The sequence below is a fragment of the Peromyscus leucopus genome, chromosome 9 (genome assembly GCF_004664715.2).
Source record: "Peromyscus leucopus breed LL Stock chromosome 9, UCI_PerLeu_2.1, whole genome shotgun sequence".
Taxonomy (NCBI): domain Eukaryota; kingdom Metazoa; phylum Chordata; class Mammalia; order Rodentia; family Cricetidae; genus Peromyscus; species Peromyscus leucopus.
Genome location: NC_051070.1, coordinates 5,389,284 through 5,412,070, shown reverse-complemented (window position 1 = coordinate 5,412,070; position 22,787 = coordinate 5,389,284). Strand labels below are relative to the sequence as shown.

At 40.8% G+C, this 22,787-nt stretch overlaps 1 protein-coding gene across 1 annotated transcript in view; it reads left to right on the top strand.

Moving 5' to 3' along the window:
* Positions 1–22,787, top strand: part of Hs6st3 (heparan sulfate 6-O-sulfotransferase 3) — a 711,590-nt gene that overhangs the window by 877 nt on the left and 687,926 nt on the right. The gene's annotated exons all lie outside the window — the stretch shown is intronic.

The window sequence follows — 22,787 nt, the reverse complement described above, 5'->3', positions numbered from 1 at the left end:
CATGAGGCTTTTGTCTGTTTCCTGAGCCCGCCCCCCCCCCCCCCCCCGCCCAAGTCCCGACCCCGCCGGTCTCTTTGCTGTTTGCTCTCTGTACTGTTTGGCAGCGGGATCCAGCGAGTGGGACGGAGAGTCTGGGTGAGGGGTAAGGACCCCTGGATACCGCAGGGGTCTTGAGCTGGTCCCTCTCCCATGCTCCATTGCTTCTTTCCCCCCTCTGTCACCTTCAGATGTGTCCACAGCCATCCTGGTGTGCATTCTGCCCGGTGCCTAGCACTCGGTGATACGGTATTTGGAGCGGGCACTCCACAACAGCTATGGACTAGCCAGGGTGTCCAGGATCTGGGTTGGACCAGAGAGGTCGAATCTTGAACTTCAATTACATGGTGGAAACCCAAAGCGTAGGGGAGCTGGGAGTGCAGACACAAAGCGTGAGTTTTTCAGGAATGGGGAGGCTGAAGTATAATCCTCTCCTAAGTGGCTCTTGGTGGCTGCTTGCCAGATCAGAAAACAATCCTTTTGATGCCGCTTTGAAGATACACGTGCAAATTTGCGTTCCCCTGTGATAGCCCTAATTCTGGAGATGGTCTTTGTTGCTGGGCAATGCCAGGATTTGGACTCATGCTGTTCTCGGCAAGATTTCCACTCTTCCCCTTAAGCCACCCTCATAGCTTATTTCACCATTATCTGTTAAATGCCTACTGTGTGCCTGGGAGTGTGCCCAGTGGATGCAGAGATGGAATCCTTTTCTGTCAAGAGGGGATGCTAGCCCGCTAAAACAGCAATGCAGCTGGGGATTGAGAAAGTTTGGAATCTTGGCTGCCAGTGCAGCTGCTTCCAGCCTTGGAGGGATGCTCCGGCTTGAGAATATGGTCAGATGATCTTCTGCCCACTGCCATCGGGAGATTAATCTGACATGCTCAAGGGAATAAAATATTGAGAGATCAGAACACTAGTTTATTGAAGTTTTTATCTCAAAGGTTTCAAACAATTTGGTGTAAGGAAATAGGAATTGAAACACTCAGCTCAATATGTTGGTATCAGATTTTGCTTTTGACATTATGGAAAAGCTTCATTTGCTGGAAGCTACCCAGATTTTGAAATTTGCCACTACCGAAGCATCTAATTCTACTTCATTTCTCCGAGAACGAGTGGACTTTCATCATGGGATTTTTTTTTTTACTCTAGCAGTTTATTAAGTGCTTTCTCTCCCCGATGCCCCTTTCTGTTTCATAGAAATTGGCCAGAATAAGACTTTGGTAGCCCTTCCCCCATAGTTTTTTGAAGGACTTTGCACCTGTAAATATTTTAATAGTACATTATTTTAGAACCTGCCATTGTATTTTAGCTTTAATACTTTTAAATTGTTACATTCCCTCTTCCTGCCACACAGCACCATTGCTTCAGTGCGATTGTCTCTGCTACACACCATCCCATGGTACGCCCTTTTAATTTAGCTAGTACACATCCTGGCTGAGACCAAAGAGTCTGTGAGCCGGTTTCATTGCTTCCATTCTAGTAAAACCGAGTCTTTTCATTATTGCGTCAACCCCGCTGAGGGTAAAAACCAAAACGATGTCTTAGTGGATAGATACATGAAGATTTACAGGAATTAGAGGAAGATGAGACAAATGACGTAGCTGGGTTTTGGCTAAGTAATGAGATGGTCCTGCTGTTAAAGGCCCCGTGTTGGCCACAGGTTGTGAGGTCTCCCTTCTATAGGAGATGCACATTATCTCTGCATTCCTGGCAGGAAAATTCCACCTTGACTGTTCAAACATGGTTTCTATCAAAAGCAAATGATGTTCTCAGTTTAACAATGGATCATAAACATTCATTTCTTTTTGAACTATAAGTTATCAGATAATCAGTCATCTTGTGTCAATTTGTTTTTCTTTATTTTTTTATGGTGTTTTGTGTTGCATTGTGGGACCATCTTATTTCTTTCCACTCTTTCTCCTTTCCCCCAGTGAGTCTCAATCACTTTTCCTCATAGACACTGTAGGAAGGAATAGCTGTGATGTATGTGAAGTGCTCTGCATCAAAAGCTATAGGGAAGGAATTGAAGAGACGTTAATAGTAGCATCGCGCTAGCAGAGAAGATTGAATTAGTTGTCTGTCATTGTAATGTCTGTGTACAGCATTCTACAGTCAACAAGATTAGCCTGGATAATGGAGGGTACATTTCCACAATGCAAAATGGCAGATAATCTATTGCTACATAATGGGAACAAGGTTCTACTTCAAATAGGGCTGCCTCTAAGCAAAATTGAGAAGGAGCTCCTGTTGGCTTCATTTCCCTGGGCTCTCTGTTTCTGGACCCCTCTTGGCAGCTCCTCCCCATTTCTCCTAAGGATCAATGCCCTTGTGGATCACTTAATAGGTAAATGCAAGACTCTGGAGCCGGGAGAACGTGGATCTTGCACGTTGTGTGTGCAAGGAGTAAGTTACACTCTTTCAGAGCCTCAGTCTCAATTCTCTCCCCTTTGTAATGCAAATAGTAATTCGGATGTCCCATGTAGGTGTGTTTTGAGAACTAAATGAGCTAATCGATGGAACATACTTAGCATAGTATGTCTACACAGTACACTATGCTGGTATATAATTCTTAATATTTAATACCTGTACGTATGGTGATTGGGTAGTGGGAGTGGAGGGAGGGACATCCAGGGTAGAGACAGAAGAGAGTAAGCCAACTCTGAGAGAACATGGGGGATTGAAGGAAATATCATATGGATTTCATAGGCTCAGGAAGGGGCAAGACCGTAGGATATCACAAAGGTGAGTTCTGACTAAAGATAGTGATTGGGATGGGATTGGAAGCCAACAGGAAGATGGTTTGCCTGCATCACTTAAAAAAGTCATTTTTGAAGGATTTCTTCTTTTTTTGTGATGTTTTTCCTCTCATCACTTCCTCAGTAGGTGGTCCAGTCTCACAGTCTGGTGTGTATTCTTCTTTAAAAATCTTGTGTGTGTGTATGTGTGAGAGAGAGTGGGGTGGGGCTAGTTGTGGGGGCTGGGCATATTGGGCATACGCATGCTGTGGCGTACTTGTGGAGGTCAGAGGTCAGCCTTCCACCTTGCTTGAGGCCTGTCTCTTGATATCAGATGCTCACACCAGGCTGAAGGGTCTGTGAGCTTTTGAAGATTCTCCTGTCTCTGGCTTCCACCTCATCCCAGGAATGCTGGGATCACAGCCATGGTGTCTGGCTTTGTACAGGTTCTGGGGTTCTGAACTCAGGTCCTCATGCTTATGTGGCAAAAGCTTTACTCACTGAGCCATCTCCCCAGCCCGGGCTCCTTTTTACTTTATGTTTCCTCCCCTTTATCTATATAGCCCTAGCTTTAGGAGAATGCTCTTTACCAATACGGAGTATGGATGGAAGCATAGCATTTAATAGCAAAATAAAAAAGATAAAAACCACTGAAGAGAAAACGAATCCCAATTTTGATGAGCATTCTAACACTAAAAAGGTGAGGTGAAGTTATTGAATTTTCCTGAGGGAATTTATTTTGTTGCTCTGTTCAGTGCTCTGACTACTGTGACGTCTCTGTCTGTAGATCATGGAGAGGACTGTCTTAATTAACTCTTCTAATATGTCAGGTGCTCTGACAGTAATGGGAATGTGGTTTTGAGTAGTGCTGATCTTGTGTGAGCCTGCCTGTCAGGAAAGGTAGCTTTAACCTTGGGAAGTGGGTACCATCTTCTCTTGCACACTGCAAGAAGATGCTCTTCCATATCTATCCTTCAGCAGGATGTCGAGAGTATGTTTTCTGTTGTGACTCATGTTCCATTGATCCTACTAGGATGGCTGATTTCCTATGGATTTGGTACCTAGATAGAACTCTGTGCTGCAAGCGATATAAACCCACTTGAAGTGTGGGTGTGGGGATTGCTGACTTACGTAAGTATACGACAGAACGGGAAAATGTGGCGGTGGTTTTAGCAATGACTGGAATCATGGGATCCTTCTCCCCACATTCCTGTGCATGTTCTGGCGGAGGACCTCAAGACATGAGGCAGGCAAATGACTTTTATGCCTAAATACTCTGCAGGGAGACAGGGAAGCAGGCCTTCACCGAGCTTCAATTTTCAATCTCGGAGAAATTAACTCAGGTTAATTTCAGCTTGGACCTTGTGACATTTTCAGCCAATCACTGTGGTCAGGATGATGAAGTTCTTTGACTCACTTTATATCACCAAACCATTTCCATAACACACACGTGCGCATGCATGCGTGGTGTGTGTGTGTGTGTGTGTGTGTGTGTGTGTGTGTGTGTGTGTGTGTACGTGATCAGAAAAAAAGATGCTAGTATAGATGCAGTGTCTGGGTGGACCACAGGATCTTCACTAGTGTCAAGTGCAGTTGCTAATCAATGAGAGAAATGGACCTTCAGCCATCTTTGCATTCTACTGAAAGAATGCTTTTAAGCAAATGATAATTCGTCTTGATTGACATCTGATTGATAAGCATTTATTGATATATGAAAGCCATATTCACAGTCGTTGAAGGCATAGGTAATGTTTACTGTGAACATGGAAAAAGTAAGGAGAAACATCAATTTTGCCTTCAGTACTCAAAAGAAGGAGGCATGGAAGGTAAAGGAGACTTGTTTCATATCAACCTGAATGTAGAATCAGGATGAGACTTGGTGGGGTTTCAACTTGAGAAAGAGCTTCATAAACTTTGTAGCTGTCTTCAGTCAGCATGAACTCTTCTGTGAAGTGAGGTGGTCCCCAGCAGTGGGAGCTTTAGCAGTGTCTGGTTAACCACTGATGAAATTCCTTCCTGGGAAAAGACAGCCTGGGCGGCCCTTTCCTTAAGAGTCCTTAGTTCAAAGCTCAGCTGAACTGAGGGAATCTTCTTCCTTCCTACCACGTGACTGGAAAAGAAGATCCAAGATCATAAATGAATCAGCTCTCTAGCATTCGGGAAATTTCTACCAGGAAACTTCAGTACAGCACAACCCCAGAGAAGAGATTGCCTGCACATGCAGAGCCCAAAGCAGTGGGACCTTTAATGACATTGTTTTCTTAACAGATAAGAAGACACAACACAACTCACCCTACAGCAATCAAACAAACAAACAGAACTGCTTTGAAACCTCATCGGCTTTGCCTATAGACAGCACGCTGGAATATACGTCTTCTGCAGAGCTCCGACTCAGAGATTCTGGGCTACTGTAGCCTGCACTGCTGTAGAAAGCATGCTCTGTTTGCCATCTCTTGTAATTAAAAGTGCTGTGCTGCCAAGAAGGTTAATTTTTTCCCACAAGGTTTGTGTGCTGTGTAAAAACTAAAGAGATAAGGTTTTGTTCTGTCGACACACTGTGGCCACTTGCTTGTTCATGGCAAGGAGGCCCCTTAAAGGATCTCCTCTGTCTCAAATCACCAATATTTCTGTGAGTCAGGAAGAAGTTAAACACCTTTGGTTTTCTGAGTGGTGAGGATATAACTGCCAATAGTTAATCATAACAGATGATGTATTCCACTGCCTTCTCTCGCTGGTTACTGTGGGGGTTTTTGGTAGGATCAACTTTTGAGAAACAGAAATGTTTGAGTGATAATTAGAAGCAAGGTAAATTTAGCCAATGATGTGGTTTTGCTTAGTCTCAGACTCTTCTATGATTCCTTAAAGCTAATTATTATCATCTCCCGTTGACTAAAGATAATCAGAATCTTAGGGCATCTGAAAATTATTTATGCTTGATAATGGATTAACAGTTTGATACTGTCAAACCCTAATGTGACTTTAAGAGTTACAAAATACATCATTGGGTAGGGCTATTATGAAATTAATTGAATAGGGAACTCTTATTTATGTATTTTGTAATAATCAATTACCATGTGTTTAAATTTTCTAGATGTTGAATATCATGGATAAATTCTCTGTTGATTTTAATTGGCTAATGGTACTTTATATCAGTTATAGCTGAGCATTTAACAATATGTTGGAAAGTGTACTCAAATGATGTTAGCTTAGAGAGTGTTATTTGTTTTTAATCTTCCTGTGGCATATACTGTTGCTCTGTAAAACACACATGAAGTGCTCAGCACAGAGATTATCCCATGGAAGATGCTCAATAAATGCCTACTTTTAGTTTGCCTTTAAAAATTATGGTGTAATTGACAAGATTGTGGTCCTTTAGAAAATGATCGGACACTTTGCTTCATGGCTGTTATTTTGGGTGTAAATTCAACTTGTTAGCAGTTGAGATCCACAACTAGCAAGATGCTCCATTTGATTGTCCAAGAGAAAAGGAAAAGTAAGAAAGATAAGGTTTATTGTGCTATGTGTGTAGATTCTCTTCTTATAATAAGATGGATATCAGTTTATTTGGGAACACACAGATAGACTGAATTTTGGAAAGGTTATTTCATTATACATTTTTAATTTAGAAAAAATATCATGTTGAGCTGGGAGGATGGATGGAGGACAGAGGTTTACATCATCTTAGGTATATTTTGACTTGTGATCACTATTGGTCAAACCAGATAGCAGAGTTGGGTTGGTCTGGTTGGAGAATGTGTTGTTGGGGGACCAATGGAAGAGAGAATGAATTAGGAAAGCATTCTCAAGAGAAATTGGAGGAATCCAATGACAAACTTATTAGTAACTGAAAACAATGCTGTTCTCTGATTTGTGAACACAATTAAAGGTTTAGAGTTGAATTCCAAAGTCAAACCCTGGGGATTTTAATGTGGTTCAGCCTCTTGTTATGTGACCTTGGCCTATCAGTCACCTGCTCTACATGTCCATTGCTTTTTTTTGGAAAATGGGGAGTGGTAAGAGTGTTATAACTTACATTATAATCTAAGCATCAATAACCTATGCTGTGCCCTTAGAAAAGATTTAGGAAGTCGTATATATGGTTAGCCATTATATTTTCTTGGGACTTGTCATATACATACATCTTGTATTGTGTAAAGATAAAATGAAAGCTGTGTTATCCTCTGGGAATCTGGAATCTTTATCTGAATAGAGTAGAAGTCAATGATGAGTTGTAACACAAAAGAAATGGCTGTGAAGGAGAAAACGTCAATGTTGATTCACAGAGTACGAGGGACACTGAGTGGGCACTTAGTTAGATGGAAAAGTGAAGTATTTTCCCCCAAGCATACTGTTTTTTTTCTAATGGGAAATTAATGAAACAGCAATAAAATGTTTAAACATACACAATTAAATTCATACATGAAAAAGTCCTGCAGTGAAATTGAATTAGTTGCCTGTGGGCACATAAATATTTTTAGTTCATTGCTATTATTAATATCTAACCATGCTTTTATTGGTAAGTACTGTCATTTGTTTTAAGAACCCTTCATCTAACACCGTGGATTTATGTTGGACTGTGCATTCTAATTTCTTTATAAACACAAGATGTCATGAATGTCAATCACCTTGACTTCCTTGGTATTTATTCATTAGATTTACAGAATATTCTTCCAAAGAATTCAAGATTCTGGGTATGTAATTACAAACCTGTTTGATGGACCACAAGTAGAAACCTGTAGATTTCTATGGTTTATGTCTAAAGCGAAAGCAGACACAGAAAGATGACCAAAGACAGGTTTAAAGAGTTAGAACTTAGTGTGAGATGGCAGTCTGTGGAGAAGACACCTGTATTTCAGTAAAGAACAAGGCCATATGCGAAGGAGGAGCGAACAGGGTGATGGTATGGACCGTGCATTTCGACAGAGGAGGAGAAAGACCAAAGTGATCAAGATGAGTGAACTCAAAGAGAACTAAACCAGAAGGAGGTGACATTGAATGGAGCAAACAAAACTTTGTCCTGTATACAGTGGCTCTGTCTTCTTTATGTACTTATAAGATGCTATCAGCTATCCAACAGGCTATCTGTTTTGGATATGACTATATTTAAATGTTGCTGCTGTGTATTTACTAATAAATACCTTCTCTTTTTTTAAATAATTTATTTTTTATTTTATGTACACTGGTGTGAAGGTGTCAGATCTCTTGGAACTGGAGTTAGAGACAGTTGTGTTCTGCCATGTGGGTGCTGGGAATTGAACCCAGGTCCTCTGGAAGAACAGCCAGTGCTCCTAACTCCTGAGCCATCTCTCCAGCCCCTAAATACCTTCTCTTTTGTAGCATGTTACAGTCTTACAGCATCCCTGGCTTAATTAGTATGGATCCTGGCACCGATTGAGATTTTAAAGTCATATATGTCATAGAGGTCCAGACTGGGATAAAAGAATGGACATTGGACCTCCAGGTACCTTTTAATTAATAACAAAGGGAGATTGTTAGTCCAACTGGATAGCAGCTGGATATGAAGTAGCAATGGGGAAGACTGGTGTTATTATATTTATTGTATGCTGGTGGCTAACAGGAGATACTGTCTCAGTAGGAGAAACCCAAGAAGAGGTATATGGGATAAGAGCTGTTTATAGAAATCTCCTTCTGCTGCAACTATGGACCTGACTGAGGCATAGAGAAAGAAAAGGTTTGGAGGATATATCCTGACCACTTTTTCCTCTTACCTGTACATCTTTCCTCATTGTCTTCTACTGAGTGACTCTACCTGGAAGCTAAAAGGTATGGGAACTAGTTAGTTGAAATATTTCATGGACTCCAGTGAGGCAGAGAAGGATGGAAGCAAACCCAGAATTGTAGGTATGGAACTGCTGAATCTGGAGAGTGATTTACACAGTGTCTTCAAATAATTTGAGTTGCTTCACCATTTTATGGATGTCCCAGTTCTTGTCAACAAATGAGGTGAAGAACAGATAACTGTGTTGCATGCATCTCTTCTGCACAGAACGCAGTATCAACTTAAAGAATGATGAAAGAAGAGATGGATCCTTTACAAAAGGAAAGTAACTACAGGGACATTTGCCGAATAAAAAAAAGTCATGCTATTTTGGATATTTGTCACCAGAATGCACCTGAACCAGTTGGTTAATAGTGACAGATTTGGGCTGTTAGATCCGTGTTAGGATGCACAGTAGACAACACATATTTTATATTATATCTATGTGCAGCATTTTATATATTTGGAGTTATAGAGCAATATTAGTTAAAGCGTGACAAGCAGTGTGCCAAAGTGGCTGCAGTCTGCAAAATCGTATTTATGAGACTGAATGCTCGCTGTTGCTTAGACTGTTTCACAAGCATTAACAGTCTCCAGAATAACATTTATGAGCAATAGTTTTATGAAACATGGGGAGAGAGAGGGTGAGAAGGGGGAGGGGGAGAAGAATAAGAAGAGGAAGAGAAGGAGAAGAGAGAGAGATAGAAATAGTGTCGTTTGAAAGTATCTAAATATATTTACTTTTAATTTTGAAAGACTTTTAAAATATGGCTGTATGTATATGCAGAAGGCATGGTGTTCTTTAAAGTACGCATACCAGGATCTTTCTATGTAGAATAGTGTGAACATTTTTTATTTATGTGAGAGTAGCTGTGGGTAAAGGCGAAACACTTGGCAGCGGCCCGTGAGATGACACAAAAGATGCCTGAAGGAAGAGGGCGGAGGAGGGTCATCATGTGATAGGAAAGTAAAAAGGGGAATACCAGGGTGGGAGGGGCTGTAGACAGGGGCTGGGCATATGATGGTGCGTGCGTGAGTGTGTGCGCGGTCAACTAAAGCTATCTAAGTAAGAAAATGCTATAAGGAAACCTGTTGTTACTTTGTATGCTAATTGAAAAATATCCTAACATTAAATGCTGGAAGATTTTTAAATAGAATTAATAGGCACAAGAACCAAAGAAACCTATAATTATTACTTTATTTTTGAGAGTCAAATGCTATAAGTAAACTGTTACTATTTATAGGTATCAAAACTAATATCCAATTAGATATCTATGCATATACTCTCCCTGGGATCCATGGGAGTGTGTTATTCTCTTATCCATAGGAAGGGACTTTGGGTCATCCATGGAGAGCAGATCCATTGCTTCTCTATATCCACCATCCCCTTGTGTTCTCTCTAGTTCACTGCTTTATGATACAGCTATCGTCTGAGCAACCTGGCATAACACCGTGCTCAGGCCTTTGTTATTGTATGAAGTTTCTTATCACGATAAAATTGCCTTGGGAAATGACTTATGCTGCCTAGACAAACTATCAGTTCTAAGTATCTTGTTGAACTGGATTTAAGCCCAGCTACTTAAAAAAAAAAAAAATCTGAGCAGGTTGCGGGAGGGAAAGGGGAAAGTACTGAAAGAGACTACTGGAAAGGGGGGCACATTTTGGGGTCAGGTAAAAACCTAGCACAAGGGACTCTCCCAGGAGTCTATAAGGATGACCCCAGCTAAGAATCCTAGTAATCGGAGATACATAGCCTGAACTGGCCATCTCCTGTGACCAGATTGGTGCCTAGTCCAATTGTCCTCAGTGGGTGTCATCCAGCCGCTGATGGAAACAGATGCAGACCCACAGCCAAACATTAGGCAGAGCCTGGAGAATCCTGCAAAAGAGAAGGAGAAAGGACTGTAGGGGCAAAAGGGGTCAAGGACATCACAAGAAAACTCACAGAATCAACTAACCTGGGCTCATGGGAGCTCGCAGAGACTGAACCGACCACCAGGGAGCCTGCGCTGACTGACCTAGGTACTCTGCATATGTATCACAGTTGTGCAGCTTGGTCTTCTTGTGACACTCCTAACCGTGGGATCAGAGCTGTCTCTGACTCTTTTATGGCCTTTGGGACCTCATACTGGGTCGCCTTGTCTAGTCTTAATACATGGGGAGGTGCTTAGTCTTACGGCAACTTGATAGGCCATGTTTTGTTGATATCCAGGGGAGGCCTGCCCTTTCCTGAATAGAATCAGAGGGAGAGTGGATGGGGGTGGGTGGGAACAAAGGGCGTTGGGAGAGGAACTGGGAGGAGAAGAGGGAGGGAAACTGCAGCTGGGATGTAAAATAGATAATAAATGAATAATAAACAAATTAAAAAATCTGAGCAAGGTGTCGAGAACTATTTCTTCCTCACATAGTTTCTAATTAAACTGTCCACACACAATAAAAGAGGTGGATTCATGGTTATCCCATTTCTAATTTTTTATATGTTTGCTTGAGACAAAGTCTCCCTCTATGGCCTCGGGTGGCCTTGATCTCACCATGTAGCCCAGGCTGGCCTTCAGCTCCCTGTCCTCCTGCCTCTGGCTCCAGTGCTGAGGTGACGGGAATGTCCATGTCTGCCTCTATTTCTAATATTTTTTTTGGGGGGGGTTCCTTTTGAGATAGGGTTTCTATGTGTAGCTTTGGAGCCTGTCCTGGAACTCGGGCTGTAGACCAGGCTAGCCTCAAACTCACTGCCTGCCTCTGCCTCCAGAGTGCTGGAATTAAAGGCGTGTGCCACCACCGCCCAGCTTATTTCTAACTTTTTTTTATTATTATTAAGATTTCTTTGGCTATTTCCAATGGTGTATATAAAAAACATCTGTATAGGAAAACTTTTAACAACATGGAGAAATTTAGGTGCATTGGGAGTATTGAGTTCATTTATTAACCTAAAATATTTGTGACCATCAAGGTACATTGTTTGCCTTTTACATTTAGGCTGAAGCCTAAAACATCACTGCAGATAAATCTCTTTGCTTTGAAGGTTTTATTCTCCAAGTTCCTTATGTGTGCTATAAAGAATAATTAATATAATGAAAAAATCAATATTGTGTATAAATTATTTAAGCTTTACCATCACTGTAATTTTCTCTTCAACACCTATTGATCTGTAGCAATTCATTTGTTAATTTCTTTCTACTGAGATATTCACTGTGTTAGGTCTGTGGTAGTGCTGTCCCTGCACTTTCCAAGCAAGTCATGAATTACTAATGTCACATGGAGCTATTGAGCTTACCAGTGAGTGGCCCGAGATGGAAACAGGCTGAGCAGAATACGTGAGGCGCCTCCCAGTAGGAAATGTGTATGGGCAGACGACTGTTAATAGTAAAGGTGTATACTTGTGCAAGTTATTAGTTAGTACTTAACAATTCTCTAGGTATGTTGTGCTCGGTGTCTGAATGTCTTTCCTTTCTTTTTTGGGGGGAGGGGTGGGCATAGAATCCATGGCCTTTCACACGCTGGGCACAGTGCTCCACTCCCGAGTTGTGCCGCCAGCCCTTGCCCTCCTCATCTCCCTCTTCCCTTTCCCCTCCCTTTCCTGGTCCCCCTTCCTTCCTCCCATCTTTTGTTCATTCTTTTCTCCCTTCAGTTTAGCAGTTTTACGTATTAATGGAGTTTAGCATGGTATTTCAGTTGTGCATACAGTATGCACCGACCAACTTCTCCCAATTCCCAACTTCTGCTGTTCACTATTCTACACTGGGATTGGCCTCCCCTCTCCTGTGTGTGTGTGTGAGTTGAATGGGACTCCTCTCTGATTATCTAAAGTATTGTTCTGGACATAGTTATTGAGTCACATTTTGAGTTACCAGCGGAATCACTTCAGAGAGTTGGAACAGTCTGAGGCCCTTTGGAACTCAAAGACAGTTATTTTGCAGAAACCAGACTCTTCAGTGGTACTTTTACACTATGCACTAGATCAGTGAGAAAGAACGGCATCTTGCAAAGAGCTCCAAATTTGAAGTGCGACAGCCAGGGTTTCAGTTTGGGCTTCCCCATGTTCTTTTTTACTTCTGTGTATTAACCCCTTTTTGTCAGAGTCTCCCAAGGATAATGATTTTGTTTTGTTTCCTTGTGGGCCTAGAACAGTGCCTGGCACATTTAGCCGTCAAATAAACGGTGCCTGAATTAATGGAAGAAAAAAAAATAAGCAAGGGTAATTTTATTTAGCAAATTATTAGGTCATTTGGATAAGACTGTGTGCTTCCTTCCCAGTTTCAGAGTTGTTGTGGGTTAAGAAAATGGATGTAGAAGCACTTTGTAAGGTATAACGTAGCATACAATTTAAATCCACATGTATAGTGGGAAGTCTTTTAATATAAAGTAGAAAGGGAAGAGAAGTTGGATTTTGGAAATGCAATGAATATAGTATTCAGCTTTTATAGAGTTTCAAAAACCAGGAATGACAAAGATAAAGTTGAGAGTGTGAAAATACGCATTCAGCTCTCTAACTTGTTAATGGAATGGCCAGCTTCCTCTAAAGCAGGAATAACATGACATAAAAGACTGATCTAAACGCATGCTTTATTTTGACCTCTAGGAACCTCTCCCACCCCCGAGATTTGGTACAGATTAGGTTAAAAAATGTTTTTGTCTTTCTCCATTGTCTCACATTTTTGAAGAAATGATCCTAAAATTGGTCTTTTAAGATTTATTTGTAGCCGGGCGGTGGTGGCACACATCTTTATCCCAGCACTTGGGAGGCAGAGGCAGGCGGATCTCTGTGAGTTCGAGGCCAGCCTGGTCTACAAAGCGAGTTCCAGGAAAAGGCGCAAAGCTACACAGAGAAACCCTGTCTCGAAACCCCCCCCCCAAAAAAAAAAGATTTATTTGTGTGTGTGTGTGTGTGTGTGTGTGTGTGTGTGCATTCATGCACAAGTGTGGTGAATGTAGGTGCTTTCAGGAGCCAGAATAAACTGTCAAATCCCTGGAGTTATATTTACAGGTGGTTGTGAGCTGCTTAGCATGGGTGCTGGGAACTAAACTTGTGTTCTCTGTAAGAGCAACAAACACCCTCGCCTGCTGAGCCATCTCTCCAGTCCCCATAAAATTGATACTTTTAACTTTGTGTTTGTGCCTTTATAGGACAGGGATAAACTATAGCTATAGGTTAATATGTCTTGAAGAGGAACTCAGACCATACTTCTTCATATGAGTTGATTGAGGAGGTGATGATCTGCTGCACTGTTCTGCACAGACAAAGCTAATGACAAACAAAGCAAGAAGTAATTTTAGAACAGAAAAAAATATTCTAGGATCTATTCCCCATTATAGTAAAGATCTATTAATAGAAGAGTCTTGGCTTGGCTAGGGGTTGCTTGTCTTAGGTGAGGTATAGAATTTTCTGCTCATGCCAAGATGACAGATTTGCATGGATAAGACCTACAAGTATATAAAACTTCTGGTATGGGTTGAGTGTTGGAAGAAGACTGATGGAAAACTCATTCTCAGTGTGATATTTTATACTTTGACATCTAGGATCTTGCTGTCCCCTGGAGGTGCTGGCCTTTTCAAACTTAGCTACTTTGTAGATAAATGATTTACCTTTCTTATTTTTATTTTATATTTTTCAGAAGAAAACCACTCAATTCATAACTCATAACCTTAATGAATTTTAAGATATATTTTTTTATTTTTTGAGATTATAACATAATTACACCATTTCCATTTTCCCTTTTCTCCCTTCAAACTTTACATGTATCCCAACCTCTTTCAAATTCATGGCTTTTTTTTCATTGTTGTTACACAGACATGCATGCACACACAAACACATACACATACTCCTAAGTATATAATGTTTATATTCATATATATATATAAAACTATAATACTACCTTCTCAGACTGTATGGTACTCATATGTATATGTTTTCAGGGACCAATAGTATTGAGTAAGTTGGTGTGCTCTTCCCACACACTGTTTTTCCCACTCCCACCATTCCTTAGTTGCCTGTAGTTCTTTGTGGATTGTTGAGGCTTCCTAGATTTCCTCTATTCACATTAGCATGGCTGTTGTTAATCTTGTTCAATTCACCTTTTGACAGTCATGTTGGTGAGATTTTATGGGTCCTGAGATTAATAAGAGACACAATCTCACAGCAAACTGCCTGATCCTCAGGCTCTTAAAGTCTCTCCACTCCCTCTTCCACAATGACCCCTGAGCGTTAGGTGCAGGAGTTGTTTTGTAGATGTATCTGTTGGGACTGGGCCACAACTCTAAATTTCGCTCAGATGTGGTTTTCTTTAATGGTCTCCATCTATTGCAAAGAGAATTTTTCTTGATGAATAATAAGAGCCACATTTATCTGTGGATATAAGAAAAATATTTAGAATGTAGTTAAGGATTATGTTGGTTTAGTAAAGGAGTGGTTGTGCATTTTTCTCCAAGATCCATGACATCACTAGACCTGAGCAGTTGACTAGGTTTCTGGTACCAGGCATGATTTTCCTCTTGTTGTGTGTGTTGTATGTCCAACTGGAGAGCTGTTGATTACCACCAAGGTATTTTTGCCTACTGTATCCTACCTTCCACAGGTGGGAAACACCGACAGTCCTACCCAGCTGCTGTGCCTGTGAACCACAACAATGACAAGCACGGCAGGACAACTCTTCAATGCCACTGTCATTTGTTTACTTGATCACCTAAAAACAGATGCTGACAACTGGAGACAGCGTCTGTGCGCCTGGGCAGGCTGAAAGAGCAAGGGAAAAGAGTCACCCTGCTTCACCATTTCTTTTCATGAAAACCTTAATAAAGGATTTTGCCCACGTTTTTAGCCCCCTTTCTGCCTGTCTTTCTGACGTACTCTGATGCTCCCTGTGTGACGATACATGGCAGTCTATGCCTTGTGTCCCCAAGGATCTGTGACTATAAATCTCTCTTCCTTCATAATGGTCATTATCAAATCTGATTCAACAAATTCAGTTCATTTCACGAATGTAAGCTACAGAATGTGGGTTTCAAAAGAGAGTGGAAGTCAGTGATTGGACCCTAAGTACAAGGCCAGGTAGAGTAAGAAATACTTTACAACTGTGGGCTGATTTTACCTTAAATTTGTTTTCTTTCTCTACCTGGCCCCAGAGGAAATGTCTGGATTGACTGATTCATTCATTTGTGATTGTATAGAGCCCAGCATCAGACACTGTGGAGATGACTTGGTCCTGGTTCTCAGGGAATAAAATCATAGTTATGTAAGTTACAGACAAAAATCATTTGAAAATGATTATGTATGAAAATATTTAAGTCAATTTTTGGCATTGTAATTAGAACTTTTTGTAAAAATTCCAAGGAAAGCATGCTGAAAAAAATGAGTGCAAATGTTTGCAGCAACAAACAAGAAAGAAAATAGAGGATTTGAATTAGCTGAAGAAGGAGGGGTAATATTGAGTTGAAAGTGGGGTGGTGTATGTTGAGGGCTTTGGGAATTATGCTGGACTGAAGTAATTAATTTTGATTCAATATGAATTTTTGAATTCAAAATTTTAAGCAGTAAAGTCATTGCTAAATCCTGTCTATAAATATGATATATAAATATAAAAACTTCCCTTCAAGAGGAGAATCTTAAACTCATCCCTTTACCCCAAATATTGACTTTCATGCAATGATTTCAATAAGAATGCCCCTGAAGGGACAAGATACTGTATCTGATGTTGTGCTATGAAGTGACCATGCCATTCATCTTTGTGTCTTCCTCTTGGCCTTTATCTCCTGGTCTCTGGCTCTGTCTGTCTCGTTCTCTCTGTGGTAGCATGCCACTAGTCCCGTGGGGAAAGGACAAAAGCTGCCATGTGCTTCAGAAGACTGTGGATGTATTATTCCTCATTTAAAAATCATAATTCTGAGCTGTTTAGTTTTGCAGGACAGTGGGAAGGAAAAAGATGAAGAGAAGAGATGGGATAAAAATAAAAAATGGACACAAAATATGTGTAGGAAGTTAAAGAAAATGAATAGCTCTCTGTAGAAAAGGGTAAAAAGTATTTTAGTATTTTAGCATTTCATTGGAGGCATAGGAATTCCAGAATATTGAAGAGGTCAGAGGGCAGCATTGTATCAAACAAAACATTCGTGAACTTGACCCATACCTTCTATTGTGCTAAATGAGAAATAACATTTTGTTCAACATTTGGACAAAATAATATTTGTCAATGACATTTACTTGTTTTCTATCTTAAAACCTTCTTTAAGTTTTAGGCATTGATTCCATAGATATGAAGCCTTTATTATCTGGATGTCTCCCACTTGAGGGGAAATTTTATCTCTAGTGTTGCTAAATGTGTAAGATTTTCCAGCAGGCAGATGATGTCACAGGTAATATTGAATGTGAGTTGGAATACACTATGGTGAGTCAGGATGTAAGTAGATAGGTTTCTGAGAAGTTGGGTTTTCCTAAGGAGATAAGTCACTTTCATAATACAATGTTAGACTATTTCAGATTGCCTTGGCTTTAATGAGATGGCTCAGGATAAGGATGTGCTAAAAGGTAAGTTTACAGCTTCCAAAAGGTGGCAAATTGTTTGTGTAGAATGGACAGGTAGGCTTTCCCATGTTTGGTCTATAGCTTTATTCTCTATATTTGGAGAGATACTTACATTTGTCCAGGATCTGCTGTCCTTCTGCCCTGGAGAAGGATTGGAGGCAGATTCATAAGTGACACTGGTGTTAGTGACCTTGGATATCATTGAGGTCATGGGAGACCAAGGAAGGCTGAGGAATGAAGAATTAAAGTAGCCCAGGAGAGCCAGGACAGGAGGCTGCTGATGGTGGAGTGTGTAGTACAACTAGAGGTCAGTGGGTCCTGTGCTGAAGCTGCATGTTGTGACACCCCCGAGCACACAGAGATGATAGGGCTCTGCTGGTGGGAGCTTCCCTTCTTCACATGGGAGAATGATGAGCAACTGACTGATGCATCGCATGAACAGTGTGGAGGTGCCTGGTGCTGCGCTGGCCCTGGACGTCAAAAGCCTTGTCAGAGAGTGTGCCTTTCTCAAGGCAGTTACACTGTAATGTGGAGTGTGTGCCACGGAGCCAGAGGCCCAGAGGGCAAACAGGAGGACAGAGCAGAGTCTGCCTAGTTGTATTAGTACAGTTTTCATCGCTGTGTCATACAAGAAACAACCTGAGAGTTGGTAAGATGGGACAGGCAGCGAAGAGCTTTGTATGAGCATGGAGACCCGAGTGCAGGTCCCCACGACTGCTGGGAAAAATAGAGCACAGTAGTCCTGTAATCCCAGCACTCGGGAGGCAGAGCCAGGAGGGTTTCTGGGGCTTGCTAGCTGGTTAGATCTAGGTTCAGTGAGAGACCATGTCTCAAAAACAAGATGAAGAAACTGGGGAGGAAGACACGTGATGTCACCCCTTTGCCTCCACATGCATGTGTGTGCACATGCACACACGTGCGCAGGCACACACACACACACACACACACACACACACACGCGTACACTGATACACACATGCACACACACCTACACACTGATACACACAGGTACACTCATGCACACACACTGATACACACATGCACACACTCACATACACACTGATACATGCACATGCACACAGATACATTTATGCACACACACACACACACACACTGATACACACAGGTACACTCATGCACACACACACACTGATACACACATGCACACATAACACAAAGGAACAACTTAAAGGAAAAGAGGATTATTTGGGCTTACATGTGAGGGTATGTAGTATGTCATGGCAGAGAAGGCATGGAAGAGGCAGCAGCTTGTGGCTGAGGGGATAGGAGCAGACAGGAGCAGAGCTGGGCTGTATACCTCGGTGTCACCCCCCATTTACCCCCTCCCTTTAGTGAGTATCTCCTAAAACTTTGAGTCTCCAAAAACAGTCACCAAGCTGGGGCAAAGCATTCAAATACAGGACCCTCTGAGGGACTTTTCGCATATAAAGCATACAAGTGTCAGATGACTCACGGGGTTTTTCTTGATGTGTGTGTGCTCTTTTGTTGATTGACAGTTTGGTATATGTATGTAACGCCCTCTGGTTCCTCTCACCACAGCCCCTCTTATCTCCCTCACCCCTCCGTCATGGCCTCTTCTCCCTACAAGTCATTTTCCACATTCAGATTTTCTAGTAGACAGAAGGGCTGACAGGGAATAAAGCCCGAGTGTAGATGTGAACTGGTATCACTGTGAATCAGCAGACTGAATCACAGGTAGTAGTGGGTCATCTGAACTCACAATAGAGGCAGTGGTTAACATTCCCTGGAAGGTGTGGTAAAGACTTCAGAAGACATAATTAAAAGGCTACACAACTCACTTAACTGTGGCAAGGAACTATTCAAAATAGCCTCCTCACCATCATTGCTCATTTGTAGCCTGGGATGCCTTGAGGGGGTGTTGTTTGTAGCACATGGGCCAGGGTAAAACTATACCATTGAGCAGTTTATTTTCAGAGTAAGGAAGTACCAAAGTCTGTGAGGATGATGGTCACTTCCTTGTACGAAAGAGCAGTCAAGGTCACCCTGGGGTGGCATTTTGAGTGGGATGAGAGGGGGCAGATTGATGGCATCCTAGAGGAAAAGGTTGAGTATTCCATTTTTAGTATATATAATTAAGAACAGATGAACAATAGTATCCAATTATCATATAGCTTAATTACTTGTGAATGTGCACATTAAGGTGCACAACCTTCTCAGGCTAAACTGCATTACAGGGACAATTTGAAGTGGGCTGCAGAATTAAAATAGAACAATTAAAGATGTGAGTAAAATCAAAGCCAGTGAAAATAACCGGAAATAGCATCTAGGTTTATTTCATTTCTATAGTTAAATATGAACTTAATCTTTTTTTGTACCTTGGTTTCTAAGGAATGCCATGTCCTAGAGAGCCTTTGTCATTGGGTTAAGTTTGAGGAAATACAATAGCCATATTATTTTCTAGCTCCTGGAAGGAATTTATAGCTTAAGAAGACATGGGATGACATCATGAACTATGTTTTCACAATAGTTTTGCTAAAGATACAGGAACATTCCTCAGATGGCTGTTATTCATGTCAACTCTATCAAATAGAGACTTGGTGTATCAACAATAAGGAGTAGGAGAGAGTAATGAAAAAAATCATTCCCTGTGGTAACTAAGATATAAAGTACATAGGAATAAGCTTCATTATGGATGTCTGTGACCTACATAAAGCAAGCAACAACATTTCATTGGAGATATAACTGAAGCAAGAATGAGTATATAAATGCTTCCTGAATGGAAGAATGCATATTGTAAAGGTTTAACTTTTTTATCAAGTTAGTTTATAAATTTAAGAATGAAAATATTCCCTTTCATGACAAAAAACTGTATTAAGGCATACTGAAAAAAAAATCACAGGATACAAGAAGTAATATTAAAGAAGGAAAACGATTAGGAAGAAATTGTCCCAGACATAAAGTATTTTAGAAGTAATAATTAAAACTACATTTCTAGCCATTACTAGAAGTATACATAAATAGGATAGAATCCTAGAACCAGATGCAACTATAAGTTGAAGGTGTGATATAGCACTTACCACAGAATGATAGAGAGGTGAGTGTCCATTCAATAACCAGTTTCCTAGCAACATGTAGAAACAGCAAACGCATTTGGGTCCATATTACTATAAAATGAACCATGTCTCAGATGAGTCCAATAGTTAAGCACAAGTATAAAAGTAATATAAGATTTAGAGTAATATCAAACTAGGTTATTTATGTACCTTGGGAAAGATGATGCTCCTCATTGTGTGGGGAAAAGAAAGTGCATGTGGAGCATGGAATTACCTGTATTAAGGCTGTGAGGTGCATAGTGAGGACATTGTTCCTGGCAGTGGGAGTGAGGAGGGCAGGGTTTCCATAGGTTTGTGGTAGCTGGAACACCTCAGGCTCATTATGCTGTAAGATACGATTGGTTCCTGATTCGTGTGGCTAGGGTAGAGGGTTTTATTGTAACGAGTAGGTCACAAGATCAGGAACAGATGCAGTGGGTTCCACTAGCTCCTGTCCCCTCTGGGAGCTTCTAATAAGATGGGACATTCGGGATGCTGCTGCTAGCACTGAGCTCATGTAGAGCTAGAGATCAGGATCTGAATATGGATAGGGATGGGAATCAAGAGAGGGAGAGAGGGAAGGAGAGAGAGGGAGGGAGGGAGAGAGGGAGGTAGACAAGAGAGAGACCAGTTCCCAGATGCTCAAGTCTTATGCTTCTCTGTTCCTCAACATCTTTATATTCAGAGTTTAAATCACCATCAGGGATGAAACACAAGAAGCTGATTCATTTAAACATAAGGAGGAGTTTGTTTCTTGAGGCAAACATGGTCTTTTCAAGGTCACACTTTCATCTCTCAGGCCCTCGATGACTCAGAGCTCAGGTGTCCGCTAGCGGTGTCAGAAATTTGATTTCAGGCCATCAGAATGCTCACCCCAGTGTAAACAGATGAAGGAAGGACACACAGAGTATGGCAGGAAAGGATTAATGACTTTCTTAAAGGCATTCAGACTGGTAGAGAAACGATTACATTCTCAATAGATAATTGGGAAAAACTTATGTACAGAGAATTTTCTCATTAAGAACTCCAGTAAGTAAACAACTAAGAAATATTAACCTCATCAGTAAGCAATGGAAGTGAAATATAAATTAAAAAAACACAACTTAAACCTACTGAGTAAACATTAAAAATACAGATGTAGCAGGATTCTAATGAGATCTTGGGGAATAGATCACCTACAGATTTGTAACCTTTTGTTTTGGTATTTGGAAAATAGTCTGAATATATGCCAGGAATAAAAACAAAACCATTCATGGACCTTTGTCTCAAAAATCTTACTTCTAGAATTTATCCTAAGGAAATAATTTGAAAGAAGGAAAAAGTTACGCACTAAGATACTTATTTTGTCATTATACATAATGGAAAAGAGATGGATGCAGCTAGGATTTGGACAGGAAAGGGGTGTCTAAACTATGGCACAGCAACCGACAGAATATTAGGATGGCCATAAGGAACACCTGCAGATTAGAAAATATTATATATACTGGTAAAAAGATGTATAATTTTTTCTATTTGGTCATCAGCTATATGCATTCATATTCTGCCAAGGAACATAATAAAATGAAAAAGTGAATTATGAAATTGTTGTTAAATCCAATATCATTGCTGTCTTTTTATTGTAATTGAAAGCAGCATGGGATAGAAGATGAAAGTAAGTCTCCCTTTTACCGGATGTACATGCTAGCTCTGTTACTTACCCAGCTGTGAAACTGGGGAAAATGATAATTTTAGTGTCCCAGGTAACTCATCTGTGATATGGGCATAAAAATAGAGCCTAGAATATGGACAACAGGATTGCAAGAGTTAGTATTTGAAAAGTGCCTAGAATATTGAAATCATTCTGACAGTATTATCTGTTAGTCTAACACTGCTCTAATAAAATGTCAGTGGGTGCAAAGACCCCAAAATAAACAAATCACACTTCTCATGACATACTATAACCTAAGGTCTGGTGAATGAACATGTTGGTCTGCACTGAAATGGACTCTGTTTTGCCCATTTTATAACACATTGGTACATAATAGGCAATCGGAATGTGTTTTTGATTATTTTTCAGATATTTGCTGTTAGTGATTTGGATTAGTAAATTGTCCTGGTTTTAGTAACCATAAGTGTTATTCTTTCTTGACTTTGCACCTACCTTCGTCTTCATTTTCTCCCCTCCTGTCTGTATGTATGTTTCCTAAGCTCTTTGGCTTTCATGCCTGTGGCTCAGTTGTTCCGCTGAGGTTGAGTCAATGTCTCTTTCTTGGCTCAGTCAGGAAGCCCTCCTGATGTCTGTTGTATTTGAGGTAGGCTGGTTTCATTCCTGACAGAAACCTAAGTAACTCATACTAAAAATGGAGTGTAATTTTAGGAATGCTACAGACCATGGCAAGGTCTTGGAAGATAGATAATAGACAGCAGGTATCAGGAAGGATCTTCAAAACTGGTCAAGTTTAAGAGTTGGGCACCAAGAATATCAACACACTGCTTCTCCATCAATGACATGAGTATATGGTCTCCTAATTTATTGGTTTGTTTCTTATACAGCTGATTGTATATTTTTGTTTGAGAAATCTCACTGGCTGCTTCCATCCTCTGAGGACACATGGATTGATAGCCTATAGATAAGGGTCTACTGTGACCCTCTTCAGTTTGTGTGTGTGCCA